A 23,326-nucleotide genomic window follows, 5' to 3' on the forward strand; every position below is an offset into this window, starting at 1 on the left:
CAACCAGGCAGCAGCAGAGATGACAGAAAAAAAAAGCAAATACAGTACAACACTGTGTTAAACACAAACTGCTAAAAATAATAAAGGGAAAGTTTAAAAAGAAGATTTGACAAGGTAAGGAAACTGTTTCTCTGCTTTCAGAGTAGCAGCCGTGTTAGTCTGTATTCGCAAAACTTTTCCACCAAATGCATCCGATGAAGTGAGCTGTAGCTCACGAAAGCTTATGCTCTAATAAATTTGTTAGTCTCTAAGGTGCCACAAGTACTCCTTTTCTTTTTGTTTCTCTGCTTGTTTCATTTAAATTAAGATATCTAAAAGCAGCATTTTTCTTCTGAATAGTAAAGTTTCCCATTCAAAGTCAATGTTCAGTTGTAACCTTTTGAAAGAACCACAATAATGTTTTCTTCAGGGTTACAAACATTTCAGACTTGTGAACAACCTCCATCCCCATGGTGGTTGTAACTCTGAGGTTCTCTGAACTTAGGGCCCACATTTTCAGAATGTGGCTTCTAATTTGGGGTCCCTTAAATTTTCAGGTCCTATAGACAAGAACAAATGGATATAAACTGGCCATCAGGAAGTTTAGACTTGAAATTAGACAAAGGTTTCTAACCATCAGAGGAGTGAAGTTCTGGAACAGCCTTCCAAGGGAAGCAGTGGGGGCAAAAGACCTATCTGGCTTCAAGATTAAGCTCGATAAGTTCATGGAGGAGATGGTATGATGGGATAACATGATTTTGGCAATTAATTGATCTTGGACTGTTAGTGGTAAATAAGCCCAATGGCCTGTGATGGGATGTTAGATAGGGTGGGATCTGAGTTACTACAGAGAATTCTTTCCTGGGTATCTGGCTGGTGAATCTTGCCCACATGCTCAGGGTTCAGCTGATGGCCATATTTAGGGTTGGGAAGGAATTTTCCCTCAGGGCAGATTGGCAGAGGCCCTGGGGGTTTTTCACCTTCCCATGCAGCGTGGGGCACGGGTCACTTGCTGGAGGATCCTCTGCACCTTGAAGTCTTTAAACCATGATTTGAGGACTTCAATAGCTCAGACATAGGTTAGGGGGTTGTTACAGGAGTCAGTGGATGAGATTCTGTGACCTGAGTTGTGCAGAAAGTCAGACTAGATGATCATAATGGTCCCTTCTGACCTTAAAGTCTATGAGTCTATGAGACACTGACATTTACATTCAATGGTGTGACTGCTAGCACCTCTAAATATCAAGCCTGAGGGGTCTTCAGTTGGCCACGCAGAAATGGAGGTGCAAAAATTGGAGCCATCTTTCGAACATTTGCGCCATGGTGTTTTCTGGGGCTAATTCTGTTTGTAAGAACTGTATGACAAGGCACTACCTCTGAAATGCAGCCCTATCTAGGGTGGAAGGTGTTAACCAAGGGGCAAATAACATCGTGCACTACAGTACAATAGAAAGGAAATTTTGGCCAAAATCACTGAGTAAACACCCACATCTCATTGAAAGAAAGGTCTTCACAAAGCAGGTAGGGAATTGTTTTTTAAGAACTTTTCTGAGAGAATCACACAGAGTAAACACATGGTATGCACCAGAGTCACGTGAGAAGGATAAAAGGAGAGCTGGTTGGGAATTTTCCATTGGAATGATTTTACAATGGAAAACTCCCTCTTTATAAAATCAAATTTTTCTGCAGAAAAATTTCAATTTTGCTCAAAAAAACCCAACCCCAAAACCCTGATTTTCTGTCAGGAAAATCCCTGAAAAAAATTGGCATGTTTGACTTTTCATCCCCATTTGGGACCAAAAAAAAAAAAATCAAAACCATTAAATTGTCGATGGGAAGGGATTTCTATTTTCTGGTCAGTTCTAGATGAAAGGCTGGCAGCCTTCTGGGATTTGAACTGGAGGATCCAAGAAGTCCAGATATTCCAAACCTAGGGCAACATTCATCCTGATGCAGATAGCTAATGCAAGGCTTTTCACACCACTTGTGTAGGGCTGGCATAAAGTGTGTGATGGGGATAGGTGAGGATAAGGGGCATTCCAGAGAATGAGTTATATAGGATCCAAGTTAAAGCAGATCCATTGCCCTGGAAACACAACAACTAAGTCCTATTGATGGTTAAGCACATGCCTAAAGTTAAGCTTGTGCTTAAATGCTTTGCTAAATAGGGATAGACTGTTGAATCAAGGCCAAATGCACAAGGTAGATCCACAGAATTACATGAATAAGCTTTTAGGGGATGCACTCTAAAGATCCAAATGAAGTTCATTTTATTATGAAGGAGCAGCCCTGTGTATTCATGATAGTCCCTTGAGTATTTTATTGGCCAGTGCCACACAAATAAAAGTTATGTTTGATGCAGAGCATTTGTCTCTGTAATAGCCGAGAAATCGAAATGGAGGGATAGGACTAAGCTCTCATCTGAACACATCCAAGTGTTGGATTAGCAGGTAAAATGAGAATCACACTTTCAATAACTGTGGAGCATGTGTGAACAAGTGGATACATTCCAAGGGCTTTGTGCGAAGGAGGTTTTACCACTTCCTTTTACTGGGTAATTTCGTATTTTAAACATGAGAAAAATAAACCTTAAATACAAAGCATTTGCTTTTAAGCAAATCCAGCCTTATTTCAATGGTTTATGGTCAACATTATCACATAACATGCTGCTATTTACATCAGCAGGCTGGGAGGTAGTTTTTCCCTCTACAACTCCGGAAGTTCTAAAGTTATCATTGAATATTATGTTATTTAATGGACTTACAGTGGTAGAAATAATTTGTTTTGAAAATCAGACAGTTCACCATCACTAAGATATTTGTAAATCTCTACAGGATTATTTGGAATGAAAGAGACTGTATAAGTGGAAGATATTTTTATATATCACAAAATTTGGTAACTTTCAAGCAGTTTATGATGTTTTGGTACCAGATCACAGGAATATACATACTCATACACAATCAGACATTCTAAGAGACTGATTCTGTACTACATTACTCCAGTTTCACACCAATATACTGCCATTGAAATAAATGGATTTACACCAGTGGAAAAAGAGAAAAAAGGCAAAGAATCAGACTCTAAGATTCTTAAACAGACCTTCAGCTGGTATAATTCAGCCTTCTACCTCTATCCTTCATTTTACAGTATCGATCCTCAACTGGTGTAAATTGGCCTACCTCCACTGAGGTCAGCAGAGACAATTTACACTAGCTGAGGATATGACCCTATAAAATTAAGGACAGAGATATAAACATAGTCTAGGAATTTTGGCATCGTCAGGCCAAATATGTACACATCTGGTTCTTTTCTCTTGTCCTGCAAAGGATGCAGCTTGTTAAGTTCCTATCCAGCAAAATATATATGTTTAATTTATGTGATTAATTTCTGTGTTAATGAAAGTTGAAGGACCAAGAAGGCTGAATGAATCTATTTATCCAGAGGCCAGATAAAAGTTGTTGCTCAACTAGCTACCTGAACCCTAATGTGGAAGGCCCTACCCTTATTCAGGATAAGAGGACAATTAAATTTTTATGCTCATTTAATCCTGTGCCCTTTCGGAGCAAAGGCTAACAATTGTGTCCAATTTTTCCAAATGTTTGGTGTTATGTAACCTAGATGAAGCCACCACACTCAATCTGTGGACAAAAATCTGAACGCAGTAATATCCTGACACTCCATCGGGTTAAATCCTGCCCTGAAAGGTTACAAAAAAACATTTGCATCCTAAACTGACTCTTCATTATTTTCTATCTCTAGCTGCTAAATTCATAGTGCTGTAGAAATTTAGTCAATGAATTGCTTCTGTATAAAGAGAAATCGTTTTAAAGGCCTTTCAGGCACTGAAGAGCTGACCATAAGGCTGTTAGCGTTTTGCTCTGATACACAGAAAAATTGATTCTTTTAACAGGTTAAATTATTTTTGTATTTTTCCTTTTTCATGCACAGGAACTCCATTCTGTCCCTGGTCACTTTCTTAACAGAGATTCATTTAGGGGAGCTGAATTGCATTGTTATCTATGCTGCTGTGGTTTAGTGCAAGAGTCAGTTTATCTTATTAAGGTTACGTTCTTAAAGAGAGTCATTTAAGTGTGACCTAGTGTATTTTTCCAGGTGCCTCTTGCATCTCTATTGGACACTGGAGAGTTGTAGAACGCTCTAATTTGTTTAAGCAGGTCATTTTAAAGCAATAGCTCAGTAATTTTCATTGAGTTTAAGGGGCCCTTCTACGTTTTCAAAACTGCTTGAAGTTTCTCTGGTCTTCTAAGGACGGCAAATATTTGAACAACAAATAAAAATGTTTCCCAGGAAGAAAAGAGAGTGAGAAACAGGCACAGAGGCAGAGAGAGAGACACAGACAGATGGAAATGGGGAATAAAGTAGAGAGTGGTTGCCTGGGTCACACTGCAAGAGCAATGAAAGTAGCCAGAAAAATTTGATTAGCTAAATGAAAACTGACTGTAACCCACTGGGATCAATTAGTAACTTTTCTCTCTTAGATTTAGGATTTTCAAATTGCCCATGACTATTCTGTGTAATAAAAAACTCTAAAAGCCCAAGGAAACCTTTGCAAGTTACTGCTGCTTGCAGCAGCAAAATTTTTTATTAAGTAACCCCCCCATCAGTGTGGCGGCAGGCATGTTACTGGCAAAAAGGGAGGAGCCAATGGAAGCAGAGTACATACTGCATGTGGTAGAGAGGCCAGAGAGTACTGGGGAGATGGGGATACACAGTGGCAGTACGGGCCTGATCCAATATCCACTGAAGTCAGTAGAAAGACCCCCATTCAACTGAATGGGGGCAATGGGAACACACTGGTATCCTTTTGTATTCAGACCTCTTCTCCCAGGCCTTTGTAAGATATGGGCCCTGGAGGCACAAACTGAGAGAGAGGGTTTTGAATGGCGACAGAAAATGGGAAGAGCAATGGGGAAGCAACCATGAAAAGGAGAGAAAAATCATTCATACCAAAGGAAAATCCAGCCAGGAACACTGGTCAGGGACTGGGGGGATGATACAGAAAAGCCAGTAGTCGCAGCAATGCTTCTGCTATCAATGACGACACTTTGGGTATGCTTATTGTGCAGCTGGGAGCATGCCTCCCAGCCTGGATAGACAGATGCAATTGCTCTCTTTGAGCTAATACAGAAATAGTAGTGTGGACCTTGTGTCATGGGCTGGAGCTTGGGCTAGCCACCTGGCTACAAGCCCACCTGACCCGTTTAGTATTTATGTATTTTTAGCAAACACTGCATTTGGAAGACTCAAAAACATCTAGCAACTCAAAACCATCTCCTTCAAGACAAAACTGAATGTGTACAAAGCAATTGTTATCACCATCACAACATATAGTAGTGAGACATGGCAACCTACCAAGAAAGATACACAAAAGCTGGAAGCATTTCATCACAAATGTCTGAAAAGAATATTGGGAATAACATAAAGAGATAGGAAGATGAATGAAGAAGTCAGAAAAATTACTGGACAAGGCACCCGCTCACAAATAATCTGCAAAAGAAGACATCAGTGGCTGGCACATGTGCTGAGAATGGAAAATGAACTTTTACCAAATACTGCCCTCGAATGGAAGCCAGAAAAGGCAAGAAGAAAGAGAGAAAGACTGCGAATAACATGGAAATGAACAGTTCTGAATGACATCAAGCACCTCAACATGAAATGGAAAGATCTGGAGAGAAGGGCAGTTGACAGGCAAGGATGGCAAATGTGGGTAGCCCAATATGCAGCAAAGCACGGGATGGACTAAAATCTAAGTTAAGCTTGAGCAGAGCTAGTGCATGTGTGTCTACCTAGACTGGGTGGCACATGCCTCGCTGCAGTGTAGGCATCCTTCTCGGGCCAAATAGTGCTCTTTTGTTGTGCATCTCTCATTGACATCACTAAGAGTTGCATGCGCTGACTATGGGCATGGCCCAAAGTAATTTATTTAATAATCATAAGGAGGAGACCCCTCTCACTATCATCACCATCACATCATTCATCATCTGTGTGCTCCTTAGCTAGTAGACATGTTGTTAATTTATAGCTAATTTTATTCTACATGGCTTGTTTCTCTGCCTCTTATCATTTATTTATTGTGAAAAAGAAACACAACATTTGGTGTTTTTCTTTGGAAGGGGGAATCCTAAGATTGGTAATTCACATGATCTAACCTGCCAACTGTTCATTTGTTTTCCAGTGGAACATAAGGAGTGTCTCAGCTTTTGTTGCAGGGCCTCTGAAATGCATTTTAAAACAAATGTAGTACTTATAAAAAATGCTGGACCAGCATCCCTACTGACAGAATTTCTCCATCTGCTTAAAATGCAGAGACTAAGTGAGTAGGATAAACTTCTCCCACACCCTGGCAAATGGCACAACCTGCTGAAAATCATGATGCTTGGCAAGCCAAGTGAAAATGATCACCCAAGGATTTTCTGAAGCATATATCTTAAGGGACTTGAGAGTTACAGCAATCCAGAAGGTGAGCTATTAGTTCATCCCTTGCCAGCGCTGGACTATTCTTCCACGTACCTTGGAAGATTATTTCACAGACTAATAAATCTCATTACATCTCTTAAATGGAAGTGAAAGCTAGACAAATTCAAATTAGAAATAAGGCACAAATGTTTAACAGTGAGGGTGATTAACCCTTGGAACAAGCTATCATGGGAAGTGATGGGTTCTCCATTTCTTGAAGTCTTCTGATCAAGACTGGATGCCTTGCTGTAAGATATGCTTTAGTAAAACCTGTTATTGGTTCAATGCAGGAGTAACTATATGAAATTCTATGGCCTATCTTATACAAGAGGTTAGATTGGATGGACTTCAGAACTGAAGAGACTGGGCCAAATTCTCTGCTGGTTTACTTCCAGAGAAGTCAATAGTGTTATACCGAGCAAAAATTGCAACCATTGCTAAGTGCGGTTCTACTACAATCATACAGAGAGGTACTTTCACCTCCCGAGACCATGACATAATGCTCCTGGGTGTGCAGACAAACATCATCTTGACTTTTTTTTTTGTCATCAGCATGTTGCATTGTAAGCTCTTAGCTAATTTGCCCTCTATTCTGACCCCAGAGATCTCCCAGTATTACTGCTTTCCAGGTATTCCCACCCCTCATTGATCTCTATTTCAGGGGCTTTCCCATCCCTGGTGTATTATTATATATTTTCAAAGGTTTAATCTCATTTTGTTGCTCTTGTCCACAGTTGATGTCATCACTAACACCTACAGAAGTATGGGGAAATAGCTCCCTGTTCTGTTTTTGCTAGTTGTGTAATGCCATTAACTAAAGTTGGAAGAATACAAAAGCCTAGACTCAGGTCTCTTGTCAGGTAAATAGAGGAGGAAGTGATCTTACTCAGGGGAATTTTCAATTTAATCTCCCCCAACAGATAAAGCACGACTTGACTTAGAAGAACACTGTGGTTGGTCCCAGTAGATGTGAAAGAGTTAAGTTTGTAAAGCACTTCATTTTTCAGCCACTGGCTATGGTATCCTGGGTAATTACTGCAGCTTAAGCTAGACCACACCTTAGATAAACCTGTAATGCTGGTGTTTAGCGCAAACATTTTCTTTTCTGCAAGCTGTGGCTTGCCTCTCACATATATTTGTGCTCTGTTTCCAACTTGGTTTTTCCTTAGCTAGTTTGTACTTGGGTGAACCAACAAATCAGAATCTGTTGATTTAGCTCCATACCTCTTCAGTGTTTGCATGAGACAACCATGCCAGTTATGTGGTAACTAATACCATGGAAGCCTGATGACTTTATTTTTCCACTACATGGAGAAAGGTGGAGAGGGAAAAATGAGGAAATAGTTCACATAAAGTTGACCATTTCATTTTTCTTAAAAGAGAGAATTTTATTAGCAGGTCAGCAGGACAGCTAAATTCAGATTCTAAATGAATTTACTTTGTAGCTCTTAAACATACATTTTTATTATCTATTAGAAGTAAATGTGGTAGTATCTCTTCAGCAAAGCTAAAAGGAAAGAAAAAACTTTGCAGTCTCCCTACAGTCTAATGACTGGCACACTGTACAAAATTAATTGTAGCTAAAACCGGCAGCTAATAATGCTGGCTTTTTACATATAGTGCCTTAAATCAAAAACTAAATCCTTACACTAGCCCACACTTACATATAAATACAAGTCCCCGTGGGACACAAATGTCTATATTAAAAAGTTAAAGAAAGAACAAGATTAATGGTGGGGATCTTCCAAAGTACTCAGTATTGGCCTGACTCTTCTCCCATTGATTTCAATGGGAACAGAATTCAACTAATACCTGGCAACTTCTGAAAATCCTAGCCTGAAAGGATAGGGGCTGAAGCTATTGTAGATTATCACATATGCCACCAGTGGGATTTCCCACATTGGTGTTTGATTTTTCCCTCACCAAGTTGAGCTTTAGGAACTGTAGGCTCAATTCTGCGCTAGTAGTTACTTGCACAAAACTCCCACCCGCTTCTAATTTTGCCTGTACAAGGAGGGCTCAGAAGGCAACTACAGATTCGCCTATCCCCAAAAGTATTAAATACTTATTCTGGGATAGTAATCATATTTTATTTCTTTCATTGTAACAGTGCTCAAATTCTAACACAAATGAGAACAGCTTTACACTTCTCCAGGACCTGTCATCCAGCACTTGGTAAAATATTCATTGTTTAAGCCTTAGCACCCTGTTAGGTAGGTTTTTAAAAAAGGGAAAGTAAGACACTGAGAGGTTAAAGCCTAAGAGTTCAGAAGTGTCAACTAATTTAGGGTGCTTCCATTTTTTGTGAACCCAGCTTTTGACACTTTGGGCCAGATTTACAAAAGTGCTATGTGCCCATCATCCTCATTACTGGATGATTTTGAAAAGATAGGCCTAAGTGACTAGATGATGGTCACACAGTAAATCAATGGAGTTAGAAAACTAGGAACTAGGACACCCAGTTCAGTGCTCTAACTAGTAGACTACAACCCATGTATGACAACAGTTCACAGTGTATAAAATATCTAGTGAAAAAAGTACTATGGACTTGATGAAAATCAACACATCTCCATTGACTTCACAGTAGCCTTTACCTCTGAATGCCTTAGGCCTGGTCTACACTAGGGGACAGAGATCAATCTAAGTTACTCAACTCAACAAAGTCGACGTACTTAGATCTACTTACCGCAGGGTCTTCACGGCGGTGAGTCAACTGCTGACACTCCCCCATCGACTCCACCTGCGCCTCTCACTCGGTGGAGTACTGGAGTCGACGGGAGAGCACTCAGCAGTCGATTTATCGCGTCTAGACTAGACGCGATAAATCAACCCCTGCTGGATCGATCACTCCAGAGGTAAGTGTAGATATGTCCTTAGTTTCCATATTTGTCCACTTTTCTAGAGAACTAATACAGCTATCCATATTTTCTGAACAGTTACTTTCTCCAAACAATTCTGAGGGTGATTAATTCCTCTTCAGCTGCTCTTTTATTAGCTATCTAAAAAGTTTTCTTCTCTAATCTGATATCTTGGCCCTGAACCTATCATCATGTCACTAGCTAAAAGATGACCATGGAGACATGACGACTGGTGACCATGGCAGCCTCAAAGAACAAGCAGCTTTTACATCCCCATAACATGTCATTAAACAAAGAAACAATAACGTTTTGTAGGTTTCTCGATTGTTTTAGAATTGGATTATACTGGTAGAAGGAAAAAATGGTTATGCTAATTACATCCACAGGAATTACCATTCAGGAAAAGTAGGACTGAAAAGACTCCTGTGATCTTGTTGTTGTTGCATCATTCCTGTCTATCTCTTTCTGACCCTACCATACAATGCATTCTAGAGCTCATTAAGCCCAGGAATGAGGTAAACAATCTTTAAAGTGGAGGCATTTTCTGTGCCTACCACAGTAACTATGGTCAGGGAAAAAGAAAAGGAGTACTTGTGGCACCTTAGAGACTAACAAATTTATTAGAGCATAAGCTTTCGTGAGCTACAGCTCACTTCAGGGAAGTAGCCTATTTCTCCGAAGATGTCTCCTTTTGTCTGGGGAAGCAGTCTCATGCTGCTGGTCCCTGAAGATTTCATGGAGAAGGCCACCTGGCTTATCCTTAAAAATCCAGGATGGGGCATAAGGCTAGAAATTGGGAGTGAAGGGGCAACTCTGCCACAAACAACCTTTTTAAGGTATGGTCCTGAGACTGGGAGGCTGTGTGTGGGGAAAGGGGGAGAGACCTATTTGTGTGAGGATACCAAATATACTCATGGCTTGTTTGGGAAATTTTTTATTCTTACAGACCAAAAACTTCATGCCAACCAAGCCTGTCAAGTTTGGGTTCAGCAACACATTAAGAGCGAGAACCAGAAGATCAGGCAATACTGGTATAGCTGCCAAAAAACTGCATATACAGTAGAACCTCAGGGTTATGAACATCACCAGCATTACGACCTGACCGGACAGCCACATGCCTCATTTGAAACCGGAAGCATGCAGTCAGGCAGCAGAGACAAAAAACGGTGAATACGGTATAGCACAGTACTGTGTTAAACATAAAATAGTAAAAAAATAAAGGGAATGTTTAAAAATAAAGATTTGACAAGGTAACAGGTTTCAGAGTAGCAGCCGTGTTAGTCTGTATTCACAAAAAGAAAAGGAGTACTTGTGGCACCTTAGAGACTAACAAATTTATTAGAGCATAAGCTTTTGTGAGCTACAGCTCACTTCATCGGATGCATCGAAATGCATTCGATGAAGTGAGCTGTAGCTCACGAAAGCTTATGCTCTAATAAATTTGTTAGTCTCTAAGGTGCCACAAGTACTCCTTTTCTTTTTGACAAGGTAAGTGAACTGTATCTGTGCTTCAGAGTAGCAGCCGTGTTAGTCTGTATTCGCAAAAAGAAAAGGAGTACTTGTGGCACTTGTGGAGTACTGATACATCCGATGAAGTGAGCTGTAGCTCATGAAAGCTTATGCTCTAATAAATTTGTTAGTCTCTAAGGTGCCACAAGTACTCCTTTTCTTTTTGTATCTGTGCTTGTTTCATTAAAATTAAGATAGTTAAAAGCACCATTTTTCCTCTGCCTAGTAAAGTTTCAAAGCTGTATTAAGTCAATGTTCAGTTGTAAGCTTCTGAAAGAACCACCATAATGTTTTGTTCAAAGTTATGAACATTTCAGAGTTATGAACAGCTTCCATTCCCGAGATGTTCATAACTCTGAGGTTCTACTGTCGGTATTTAACTAAGCTTTTCAAAAACAGAAAAGCCCACTAGGACTGCTGACTCCATGTTGTGACTATGGCTACTCCAGTGATTACAGTCTCCCAATTTGGTATTTTTCTGTAGATTCCTGACCTGCCTCTGCTGTGTAGTGTTGTTCAATACTTGTCATGTTTCACCCTACAAATGGCTGCACTTCGGGGGAAGGAGCGGTGATTCCAACACACCAATCCTGCCAAATGGTAATGAAAAGGCACAGTTTACCCACCCATCCATTATAATAAGAATAATGTTTTACTCTTCCTTTTAAAAAAAGTTACTCATGCTAGGTGAGTGGAATTTTGCCAGACTGCTGTATGCACCTTGTAAATTGCCTGTGTTCCTATGGTGATGAAAGCTAAGAGTCTCTTTTATAGTTATGATCTAAAATACTTGAAAGGTGAGGAGTTTAATGTAAGCCATTACTCTTTAAAAAATGTATGCCCTATGAAAAATCTATTTTCCAAAATTCTAACCATATGAAGAAAGTAGAAGAAACATTTTATCAAATCTCTGCATGGTCTAAGGAAAGCAAAATTTAGATCATACGCTGTTCTTTGATTTTCATGGACTGTGTTTGCAGTTTCAGCTACAGACAGGGATATTCAAATCTAGAAGTGATGTTTTCAAACCTCCGTGCATCATTCATAGGCTTCAACTTACATGCTGTTTTGTGCTTAGAATGTGCCATACTCTGGTTCGCCAATCCAAAATGAATGTCTCAGACTTTTTCTTTAATAGACAAACATAGGCTGGAATCAGCAGAATGGAAGGGATAAACAACAGTTAACTTTAACTGCAGGAATCAAATACATGTATCAGCATGGAATCAGTATTAGTATATTATATACTGTACATACACATGACAAATGAGGGAATATCCCTATGTTAAATTGCAGCGTCATAGGATACATTGTGGAACTACTGTGTTAAACGGATTTATCACACAACTTTGACCATTTTATCTGCCCTCTGTTCACTAATCCATATCCCCCATTACCAGCTCTAATGTATCTCTGGCCTGTGTGATATAGGAGGTCAGACTAGATGATCACAATGGTTCCTTCTGGCCTTGGAATCTATGAATATCAAATTCCCGAGCATCACCACGCCACTGCCATTCTTTTTTAAAAAATCAGCCTGCCACGGAAATGTTTCTTCCTTTTCCTCCCAAATGTGGTATTTCCTGCTAAAATCACTCTGAGCTAAGGCTCTGGGTTAGCAATATTCAGTCCTACCTCAGTAACAATTTTTCCATTCATAAGAATATCACTGTTTTATAATTTACTATCTTGCAACCCTGCAGGACTAGGAATGGGACTTTATCCCACTGGAAAGGGGCTGATTTCCATCTTCTCAATGGGGCCTAGAACTCTTTTTAGCCCTGGAAGATCCTGGGATACTGAATTTTAAAGTCATGATTTTTTCAGCTACAGAAAAGCTATTTCAGGCCAATTATAGAGGTTTTATGACTCTTTCTGAGCCCTGTTCAGTTGCGCTGATAGTAGCTAAGAGACAGGACTCTACAAGCGGAGGAATTTCTAAATAAAAAAGGACTTTTTGTCAAACTCTCTCAAACATTCTGAAAACAGATTTTCTGCAACATACAGAATGTATACAGAATAAAGAATGGGCTTATGTAGTATAAAAGCCTTATCAGCACTCATCTGAGATGAGCTGCATACCCCATTAGTGTCTTTGGGGCTCTTGAGTAGTACAGTATCTCAAATCCATGCCAATGAAAGCTTTATATCATACTGCCCCATTTTGTGTGTGTGCGTGCGGGGTCCTCAAACACAGATTAGTCAAATACAGTACACTATTGAATTATTTGAATTCCTTCATTTGTAGTTGCACATTTTATAGTATTTTGAAATTATTTGGATTTTATACATGCATTACTTATTAAATGAAGACTACTGCTAAATAAAAAATGATATTATCCATATTACGGCCCCAATTCAGCAAAGCACTTAACTTTAAGTATGTGCTTACATCCTATTGAGGTCAGTGGGACTTAAGCTAGTACTTAAGGCTTTGCTGAAATGTGGCCTGTATCAATCTCAGATTAAAGGATATATAAATGGATACCTCTGTTTCCTTCATTGGTTTATGGATCCAAACTGCTCCATGAAGTATCTTAAAGCCACATGGTGTCCCTGAATGACAGTTTGCATTTAGTTAAACTATGATTCAGTGGAAATAGACATAAACACACATGTAGCCAAATAGCTCTGTACTGACTACATAGCTAAGCGGTATCACATGGACACTGTTAGGGACACATTCTGGTATTATTCATAGCTGAATAGGACAATGGTCCTTTCAGATAAAGTCATTAGTAACTTATGCATACTAAAAAAGCTCAAGATCTGCCTTTTTCAGGTGGCAGTATGTAAAACTCTTCAGGGTCTTCTGCAAATTTCCCTTTTTTGACTACCATGATTGTTTTAAGGATCCATCATTACATATGTGGATGATTTGTTGGATGATAGACAATACCAGTGGATCATGCTTTAGAATACAGGAACCCCTCCATTTTGAATAAAGAACTTCAAATGCAGATGAAGTATCATAGATGTGCTATCCAGAGGTAACAATTTGGGTAGTATATGCTTGTTAAATGGAAGGAAGAGTTCTTCATAAATTATGCCCCAACTGTGCAGTAATATGCATTCTTTCCCCGCAATAGAGAGAAAGGGATGTAGGAACTGTGAGCGATCATCCTCTTCTTTAGAATAAATTCCTTCAGGATGTGCCTTGGCTCCATTGCCCCGAATTGTGAAGGGATGTAAGAAACAACAGAATCAGAGGCATTCAGTAGGAGTGGGCCATGTAGTTCCATTTTTTGATGAATCTAAGCAACTCCTATACATTCGTGGCTGTCTTTGGATAGAATGCTGTGTGCAACATACATAAAGGGCCAAATTCCACTCTCTGCTGCACATGTGCAGTCCCACTGAAATCAATGAGAGTGTAACGGAATTTGTGCTCTACTCTTTATTATATTTTTTAAAGGGAATGCCTATAATTATATCAATTGCCTGATTTCAAGCAGCCCACCGTCTATTTTGGACATTCTGTGGAAGTTCACTGGATAGCCATCACCTTTGTCCTACTGCACAAAAAAGTCCAAGGGAAATAAAAGGTATACGTGCATCACTGAGAAAAGTCAGAATAGGGCCATCTATGTTTACTTGTCCCTGGCTTTCAAATACATCTAACTTTAAAAGTATTTCCCACAAGAATGTTTAAAATGCACTGTATATACTGTCCCTCTGTCACTTTTGTATAGGTTTCCTTTAGAGCTAGTTAAAATAAAATAATCATAATAATGCAATGTGTGTTTACTAAAAACACATGCATCTTACAGTTAGAACTCAGCGTGCATTGAAAGGTGAATCCTCATTGAACTGTGCAGAAATATGACTTCATAACTAGGCAGGTGAAGACACAGTCAGCTATAGTGTGAGATGGGACTTAAAGTCTGACATTTCCCTCCCTTTTGTCCCCTGGCACATATTTATTTTTTAAAGTTCATAGAGGCTATTAAAAGAAACAAATAATATCCTGAAATGTCCATTGGTTCCAAGCACTGTCCATTCCTGTTCACCCCGATATGTTTGGTTTGGTTAGCACAGCACAAATAAAGAGCAGACAGTCCCACTCTGTCAACAATAGCAAAATAAAAATAATAGCAAGAACAACTGAAAATTACTGATGGCCTTACATACTGTATCATAATAGATAGATTTACTCTGGGGAAAACGTACAGAGGTTTGGTTGTGTACCTAATTCAAATACAAACTTCAGCCTATGATGTTTTCAATGTCCAGAAAGTTTCACAATGCAGTCGAAACCTCTTAAACTGTGCAGGCTAGTTTCAGAATAAATGTATTTCTTTATCAGGTTTATTCCCCTGACTGCTTCACTGCAGAGCTCAGCCATTCCTATGGAATCAATTTGGCATGTACCAGGTGTATCCATAGAAAAGCTTTTGCTCTTCACAGAAAACTAACTGGTGTGAATTTAGTGCTGGTGAAAAGGGGCCACGTAGCCAGGCATGGAGACTGAAATCCTCTATTTAATGAGAGGAAAGATAGTTTGCAGCAGTGCTGGCTTCCCCTCATTACCTTGCCTGTGGAATTCAGCCCTGTCCTGAATGGACCACCTCTAAGAATAAGAACACTTTTGTTCCATTCAGTTCTTGCCCCTTCTGCTGAGGCTACCCAAGGGTGCCAATTAATGCCAATTGTGGTGGATGTTTGAGTTATGTGAATACATTTCTACTGGGAGCTAGACTACCTGGGCCAAATTTGAACCATTGACAGACATGGCAGGCAAATTCAAGTTCAGAGGCAATAGGCAAGGCAAGTTCAAGGTCTTGGTTTTTATCTTCAAAATGGTCAATGGCCTGGACCCAGCATAGCTAGAAGAGAGTTTAAAGCTCCAGGATGAAGACCAGGGTCAACAACTCTGCTCTTCAGGAACATGGAATTTTCTACCATAACAGTACACATCCCTTATGCAGAAGCCAGAGCTTTCTTGGGGGCCAGGTCAAGATTTTGGAATGAACTCCCACAGGAACTAAGGATCATCCTAATCATCACCACCTTCTACTTTAAGTGCAAGGTGCACTTCTCCGACTTGCCTTCTCTAACAAACACAGAATAGTGTGTACATATTTCAGAAACAAAACAAAAAACTATATTGCACACACAATTGTCCCCCTGGGCAGATGAGAGAGGGAAGGAACCACATGTGCCAGGTGTTAGTCATGTTACTTAATGCACTACTGGAAGGTGCTTAGCTACTACCACTATGAGGGCAGTATAAGAACCTACGCAGAATATAATAAGCACCATATTATTACATTTCCAACCCCTGCCCCGTATAAAATAGTCTTTTTTCTTGATAACCACTGTATGTGGGAAAGTGCCATTCATTAAGTAGAGGAAGGAAGTCATCCTTTACAACTCCATGCACACTACTAATGTCTATGCAATTGCAAGACCATGGAAGAATGTATTCTTAGTACTGCTGTTTACTGACGTGTAGTCTAGTGAGAGTCACCTAGAACCATGTTTAAAATAGTGTTAAACTGAGTGTTTTGTTCAAAGGGAAAGTTTACCAGGATATGTGGCTCCAAATCAAACCAGTAGGGGGCACTCTGCATTGTGGCCCCAATGGCAGGCCTGCAGTGACACTCCAGGAAGGGCATGGAGGCAGGAAAAGTGCACTCTGTGAATTAAAAAGTAGGGCAGGGGTCTGAGAGAGCTAGAAGATATGACTAGGCCCTTCAGCATGGTCCACATGGAAACTGGAGATGAGTGAGGTCGAGGAGTGGCTGGAGGGGGCCTCTGGCGATGATTTTGTTGGTCAGTGAGGTTTATCATTCACTGATAATTGCTGAAGTCTGTTTATTTCCTGAGATGTACTTTTTGAAGTTTGCCAAGGCCATGCAGAGCATGGGAGGGCTGTTCTTTTGCTCACTGTGGTACAAATTAGGATGAATAAATAAAAGTGACTGGAGGACATTTCCTCTTTGTTGGGCAAACTGTGAGAGAATCAGAATGTAAGGGGGGGGAGAGTCAGGGCAAACCGGGGTTGGGAAGAGCTCTGTAAGCTCTCAAAGAGGAGAGCCTGGCCAGGAGGAGTTAGGGAGCCACCAGGAAAAGTCATCGTAAGTACCTGTTTCAACCTCATTGCAATGAAGTCTTGCTCAGCTTCTCAACCCAAGTGTTTTTGTGCCTGTGTATACGTCTCCTCCAACCCTCCTTTCCACTCAGAGCACAACAGGGCTCTCATGAACATGGCATGGCAGTGTCCACGTATCGTGATGCCCAAATTGCACAAGTGCCCTGCTGTTTCAACCCCAGATGGTAAATCACACTACAGCTTTAAAATTCTACACAGCCGCTAACAGGAGCATCATCAGCCTCTTTCAATAGCATGTAAGGTACAAGGGCTCATCTCTTTCACAATGCAGAGCGAGGATGTTAATTTTATCAAAGTCTGCTCCTGCTGATGCCTTCACGTTCTCTGGGGCTAGAGATGCAGTCACCATTGATGAAGCAAGGAGCTTGCTTTGAATTTCCACACGCTAAGAGGAAGAAAATCAATCTCAAATTCAGTGCCCTCCTCCCTCCACCCCCCGTTCTCCTTCCAAATGAAAACAACTGCTCCAAAGGTCACTACTGCACTATACTCAGAATCTTACAAGAAAGACATTAGAGAAGAACATGCTCCTGCACTCCATCATTATGGTGGGATATTGTAGGGATGACAAAGGAGAGCTCACACATAAGTGGAGAGAGGGCTTTTTCCTGGTATTAGCTACATTCAACTTGTTTGTTCAAGGGGAAAAAAAGAAGAAGAAGAAGAAGAAGAAGAAGAAGAAGTGGAACAAGACACACATGCCTGATGTTGTTAGTGCCTAATATACTGGAAAAAATTGTTTATAAGCAGTTCAACCTTAAAATTACCCTGTAGAACCACCAAGCACTAACACCTGGGGTTTTCTGCTGCACGTGTGTCCATGTTAAAATACACCTATTCATTTAGTATTTGACTTTAAGTTTGTGTTTGTGAACTGGTTTGACTCACTTGAGAGAAAATCACCCTTCTCCCCTCCTTCTCTGACACTGCTGAGTCCATCTTGCATACCAATTATTTTTATTATCCACACAGCACCGATGGTGGGCAAGGTGCTTGACAAGCAGACAGGAGAGAGAGTGCCTGCTCAGAAGGACAATCAATGGGCCCAGACCTGCTCATAGACTTCAAGGGAACTTCGCACAGAAGTAACAATTCTATTTTCATAGGCTCTGCATACAAACAAAGAGAAGGGGATGGGATACAGCAAAAAGCAGTTTGATTGACCTGTGACATCTAGCATAGGTGTTGCGAGTTCTCTTATTTGGCCGGGGTGTTGTGTTAATTATTATTTTGTTATTTACTTATTAATTTGCTGAGTAGGGAGAAAGATAAACTTGTCTAATTTGTTCACGTGTCAGGAGGAAGGAAATGGGTTTGTAGGTCCTTTGGATGAGGTGTGTTTTGAGTACAGACTTAAAAGAAAGTTAGTGCAACATAACCTGAAGGAAGGCTCTAACTGGACCTAGCTGGGAATTTTCCAACAAAAGGTTTGTTCATTGGAAAATGTTGATTTGTCAAAACTGAAACTGTTCAGGGAAAATAACTCAAAACGGTTACGACAAATCTCCGTATTAAAAATTTCTTTTGGAAAAAACGTTCAACATTTTTAAAATCCCATTTCAACATTTTCTACATGAACAAAACTCCCCTTTCTCACTTTGAAACCACCTTTTGTTTTAAAATTTTAGTTAATTTATTCCAAAGAAGTTGAAAAACTTAAAAGGCAGAAGTAGCCATGATACATTTTAAAATGACTGTAACAAAATGTTTCAATTGATCGAATCAAAAAAAAAATCTGATGATCAAGTCATGAAAATTTTTTTTTTTTGAGATTTTGACTTTTGTCCCATTCAGGATGGGAAAAAATATTGCAATCTTGAAAACTCTCATAGGATGGGAAAACCATTTCCTGCCCAGCTCTCACTCTAATGTAGAGTCTAGCTGGAAGAAAATACAGTGGTAGGAATGGGAGGGGGAGTCATAGAAGGATACAAGGGGAGCAGTTGGTTGAGTGGCTTGGGTGAAACAAAGGGAGAAAGAAGGAAAGCAAAACGATAGTGAGGTAGGTGGGGACTAAGTTCTGAAAGGCCCTGAAAGCAAGGACAAAAAGCCTGAATTTCATGTGGAAAGCAGAGGGATGCCAGCAAAGAGAGATGACAAAGCACAGCCCAGAATGGTAGGCAATGAAGATCAATTTGTGGCAGCCTCCTGGACAGTCTGAGATGCAAAACACAGCAGAAATATTTACTTGGTTTCAAGATATGTAGTTGTGTAATATCGTTGTGCTGTGCATTTTGGATTCCAGTGAACTCAAAGGGGTAGTAATTCCATTGGCTTCAGTAGGGTTAATCCAGATTTTCACCAGCACAACTGAAATCAGAATCTGTCCCAAAATCACAAGTAAATCACAGTTGAAAATGCTGAGTTTCATCTGCTTTCACATGATATTGGTATAAATTACCTCAGGGTCCTGGTGGACTGGGCCTAGATTTGCTTGAAAGGTTTGATGAAGTTCTACATTTGCAACAAAACCCCAAAGTATGAGGAGTTTCATATGGCTTGGGGTTTTACTGTAAAAGTTTTGAACACTTCTAACACTCAGCAAGTATGTTGATGCATGCAAGAAAATCCAGGCAGCCCAACTGTTAATACTGGTTGTAGTCTGTCTCTTTCCATATCAAAACCATAATTTCTAGCAAAGAAAAGCCCTCTTTAACTTTTAAGAAATTCTAAAACCACCATATTTGCACAGCTGACTTTCATTGTATGTCCTGCCATGGAAATTAAGCTCTTTCGGACAAGGACTGCTGTTTAGTGTATGTTTGTGTAGGGTGGCATTTTCAGAGGAGGTCATCATTGGCCTAACTCTGCTTCCACTGAAGTCAGTGAGAAAACTCCCATAGATTTCAACAGGAACAGAGTTTGGCCAATGCAGAGAACCTTTGAAAAGCCCACCTATAATGCCCACCACATAAAATCACCCATTATGCCAGATTGAGGCCTCTGGGTGCTATTGCACCATAAATAATCATAATCTGCTAAATTAACTTTGCTTGTCCTCTCAAGGTCAAATTTGACTGAGTCAATGGTAAGGCCTTGCCTGAGAAGCTCTCTTTCTTTGGTTGTCTGTTAGAGTTCATCTGAGGCTTTTTTAAGGCTCATACAGTCCATCCTACTTTACAGTTCTAAGAACTTTCCCTTTAGGCAGCGTTCAGCCACCATTTCGCTCTTATGGGGCACTCAAATATGATCTCACAGGTGCACAATTCCACTGACTTTACCGGTATTACTTCTGATGATTTACACTGATGTGAGACACGAATAAGGTCTAGCATGTTTTACAGCCTGTAGCAGAGGGGACACACAGCTTAGCTACTTCCTTAACCTAAAATTTCATTTTAGGCTGAAAATATATGTATGACTATGACGCAGAAAGAGGACTATCACAGCCCATCTCCCCGATAGCTCAGCAGTTTAGTCCCACAATTTCAAGCCAAACAAGTTGATGGCTCTGAAAGAGGAACATTATTTCCATGCAGAGTCTCTTTAAATTCTTCTCTAATCACTCACATCACAATTATCCTCAAGTAAGGAGAGTCTGTTTATTTTATTTAATATACAAATTACACTCATTCAGATGTTACAATCATGACCCCTTTCAGCTGAATGCTATCAACTGGACATTGTGAAGGACATGATGCTATCTCTTACCAGTGGCTGCTGACCCAGCTTCAATTCATCTACATTGTTTAATCCAAGGATATAATTTCAGTTTGAGATCATGTGAAGGGAACAGAACATTAACCACAAACCCATACAGGAGGGGAGCAATGAGCTGTGTTCACTGTTCATCCCACAATTCCAGCAGTTTCTGGACACAGCCTGACAATGTGAATTATGTACCCTAGTTCTCGGTGGAGATAGCAGTTCCTTCAACCAGCTCTCTAATAGTTTCTTATGACCAAATTACTTTGCACACTGGCTTTTCTCATGAGCTCTGAATTGGGTCCCAGGCTAGAACAAAGAAGCTGCATATAGAACTTCCTTTACTACTCCCCCAGGTGCAGGACTTCTGTCATTTGTTACCCTCTAAATTATCTGCAATTATTTTGTTTAGTAGGCTAATATGGGAACTCCGTTTAATGTGACAGAAAGAACAATTTAACTGAGTTGTGCTTTGTATCACGCCTTAGCAATCAGCACGTTAATAAGTCTGGAAGATTGATATCAGTTTGAAAGGCAAAACCTACACAAAACAATTAATTAAGAAAGTTAAAACAAATGAACTGCTCGGGCTGGAATCGGATCCATGAGAGGAGATGGTAAAAGCCCAGAAGGAAATATTGTAATTGAAAACTGGCAGTGGAAGGCACACAGTATAGTTAAATATTATCTTATCAGAAAATTAAGAAAATGTAATTTTTTATTGGATTTTTACAGATGTTATTTTTAACCACATCAAAAATCCCCACCTCATGGCTATTGGCACAAATTGTCATAATTACTATAATTTGAAGTCTGAGCTGCAGAATGACGGCTCAGATAGCTATCTCATCCTCTGACTTCTACTGTATTAGGAAAGCAGCCGGAAGACATATCTTCTCATGTTTTTTTGTACTTGGTTTGGACTTCATTTGTGTCTATTATCCAATCTAATTCTTGAGAATATTAAAGAATAAATTCTTTTCCCCTACCTGAAACACTGGAGAAAAATAGGAGGTTAATATTAAGAGAGGTAAAGTCACTTTTAATTAACATACCAATTACCCCATTTGCAAGCAAATTGTTTTATTTCCCTCTGTATGTTTCCTTGGGGAACTCTGCCATATTTAATATATATTCTAATCTTATGTATAATGTACATAAAAGGTGTCTGTATGAGCAAAGTCAGAGAATCATAGAATATCAGGGTTGGAAGGGACCTCAGGAGGTCATCTAGTCCAACCCCCTGCTCAAAGCAGGACCAATCTCCAACTAAATCATCCAAAAAATTTTTTTCTTTTTGCCCCAGATCCCTAAATGGCCCCCACAAGGATTGAATTTACAATCCTGGGTTTAGTAGGCCAATGCTAAAACCACTGAGCTATCCCTCCCCATCAATAGATCCCTTTCTGCTTCTGCAGTGGGCGTTTTGCCATTGACTTAAGCTGGAGCAGAATCAGGAGCTATGGTTCCAAATTAAGGAATAGAAAGGAGGGATGGTCCAGTCCTTATGGTGTAATATCAGTAACTCTAATGCAGCAGGCTGTGAAAATGTACTGTTCATGCAGGATAAAATATTAAGGAGAATAAGTGCAATTGACTAAGATGGGGAGGATACAAAGAAAATATAACGCTATCCTTGTCTCTTAATATGATTATTATTTATATAGCACCATTGACGTGCATGGTGCCATTCTAAGGGGAAAATGTGCTTCACGAACATTAGTTAACTTTGAATAATCTTAAAGCTCACAGGAGCTTATATTTTTTTCTCTCTGCAACTTTTGTTGGTTTTGCTCCACTGTTAATTCATGAGTAAAGTAGAAAAGCAACGGATTTGATTTGATCGACAGAACTAAAAAGGAATAACACCTGTATGTGCTGTCAAAATCCGTTTCTAATGTCACTGATCTCTTCTCTACTGGCAGTCCCAGCCTCATATTTCTGCCCTCCTATTAATAAAATTCATAAATCTACATGGCAAATCAAAATGTCATTTCCACATTCTACTTAATATTCTCAAAAATGTCTGATTGGTCCTGCAAAGCCTTTATCTTGTGAGTGGCCCTCAGTCATGTAAATAATAGTCCCAATGGGACTGTAAAAGTGCAAGGAGAACTATTCTAGTGAGTAAAAGCTTGCAGCTTCAAACCCCATGTGATCTAGTGCTCCGCTGATAAAAATGTTGGGCCAGATCGTGATGTCCTTATTTAAATAGAATACTACCTCAGAGCCATGTTTTTAAAGGTATTTAGGTGCCTAAAGATGCACCTACTGGGATTTAAAAAAATGCCTTAACACTAAAGTATCAATGTGAGATAGGCAACTAGGCGGTTTTGAAACCCCCACTCTGTGCTTAGCTTCCTGTAAAAATCTGGCTCTTACTCCTCAAGCAGTCCCATTGATTTAAATGGGACTATTCAAGAAGTGAATTACTACTCAAAGAGAGTAAGGGTATTATAAAAAGTCTTACTTCTCTGCCTAAGGTGTCCAAATACGCATTTATTCTGCATTTTTGTATGATCAAGGTTAACCCAAGGTTGTCAGAATTTCTTTCTTTGTATATAAGCAGTTAGCTCAGGCAACAAACCACAAAAATGCTTTAATTGCAAGTCAACTAAGTAAGATCTTTAATCTAACTGAAAAAATAATCTGTGGAGGAAGGAATAGAGAATTTTTGGCGCATATTTACAAAAAAGCTAAGAAAAAACAGCAAAAAGCATAGGGATCAGGGGAATGCAGACCA

This window comes from Dermochelys coriacea, chromosome 9 (assembly GCF_009764565.3).
Source record: "Dermochelys coriacea isolate rDerCor1 chromosome 9, rDerCor1.pri.v4, whole genome shotgun sequence".
In the NCBI taxonomy this organism is placed as follows: Eukaryota; Metazoa; Chordata; order Testudines; family Dermochelyidae; genus Dermochelys; species Dermochelys coriacea.